Genomic DNA, 1,345 nt, shown 5'->3' with positions numbered 1-1,345 from the left:
GCAGCTTGCATTCCATGCAGACTCTGAGAGATCATATTGACTTGCTGAGTCAATATTTTATTCTGAGCCAATATGGCATTCAGAGTATCAACTTCAAGAACTCCCTTCTTCATAGGCGTCCCATTACTCACAGGATTCCTTTCAGAAGTGTACATGAACTGGTTATTAGCAACCATGTCAATGAGTTCTTGAGCTTCTGCAGGCGTTTTCTTTAGGTGAATGGATCCACCTGCAGAGGTATCCAATGACATCTTTGATAGCTCAGATAAACCATCATAGAATATATTCAGGATGGTCCATTCTGAAAGCATGTCAGAAGGACACTTTTTGGTCAACTATTTGTATCTTTCCCAAGCTTCATAGAGGGATTCACCTTCTTTCTGTCTGAAGGTTTGAACATCAGCTCTAAGCTTGCTCAGCTTTTGAGGAGGAAAGTACTTGGCTAAGAAAGCCGTGACCAGCTTATCCCAAGAGTTCAGGCTGTCTTTGGGTTGAGAATCCAACCATAATCTAGCTCTGTCTCTTACAGCAAAAGGGAAAAGCATGAGCCTGTAGACTTCAGGATCTACTCCATTAGTCTTAACAGTATCACATATTTGCAAGAATTCAGTCAAGAACTGAAAAGGATCTTCAGATGGAAGTCCATGAAACTTGCAGTTCTGCTGCATCAGAGAAACTAATTGAGGTTTCAGCTCAAAGTTGTTTGCTCCAATGGCAGGAATGGAGATGCTTCTTCCATGTAGATTGGAATTAGGTGCAGTAAAGTCACCAAGCATCTTCCTTACATTATTATTATTTTTGGCTGCCATCTTCTCTTCCTGTTCGAAAATTTCTGAAAGGTTATCTCTGGATTGTTGTATTTTAGCTTCTCTTAATTTTCTCTTCAGAGTCCTTTCAGGTTCTGGATCTGCTTCCACAAGAATGTTCTTATCCTTGCTCCTGCTCATATGACAAAGAAGAAGGCACAGAAAAATAATAATAATAATAGAGATCCTTTATACCACAGTATAGGGATCCCTTTGTGAGTGGAAGAAAAGAGGAGGAGACAAAGAATGTGATGTAAAGGAAGAAGCACAACTGTACGGATGGAAGAGATGTGAGATGAGATGTTAGGATATGAATGAATAAATAGAATAGGATGGGGGAGGTATAATTTTCGAAAATTATTTTGAAAAAGAGTTAGTGATTTTTGAAAAATGGTTTTTGAAAAATGTTAGAAATTTTTGAAAAATTTTTTTAAAATTTAAAAATAAAAATAATTAGTTAATAAAAAAGAAATTTTTGAAAAAGAGGGGAGATATTTTCTAAAATTAGAGAGAGAGAGAGTTAGTTAGGTAGTTTTGAA

General features: G+C 36.9%; 1 non-coding gene across 1 annotated transcript; it reads left to right on the top strand.

Annotated features, from left to right (window-relative positions):
* Nucleotides 1-305: 305 nt before the first annotated feature.
* On the top strand, nucleotides 306-413 carry LOC148561878 (small nucleolar RNA R71). The gene has a single exon (XR_015887076.1). It is a non-coding gene; the product is annotated as a small nucleolar RNA R71 (small nucleolar RNA).
* Nucleotides 414-1,345: the final 932 nt, after the last annotated feature.

The sequence above is a fragment of the Arachis ipaensis genome, chromosome B6 (genome assembly GCF_059453495.1).
Source record: "Arachis ipaensis isolate K30076 ecotype BB chromosome B6, ASM5945349v1, whole genome shotgun sequence".
In the NCBI taxonomy this organism is placed as follows: Eukaryota; Viridiplantae; Streptophyta; class Magnoliopsida; order Fabales; family Fabaceae; genus Arachis; species Arachis ipaensis.
This window is presented reverse-complemented; position numbering and strand designations above follow the sequence as displayed.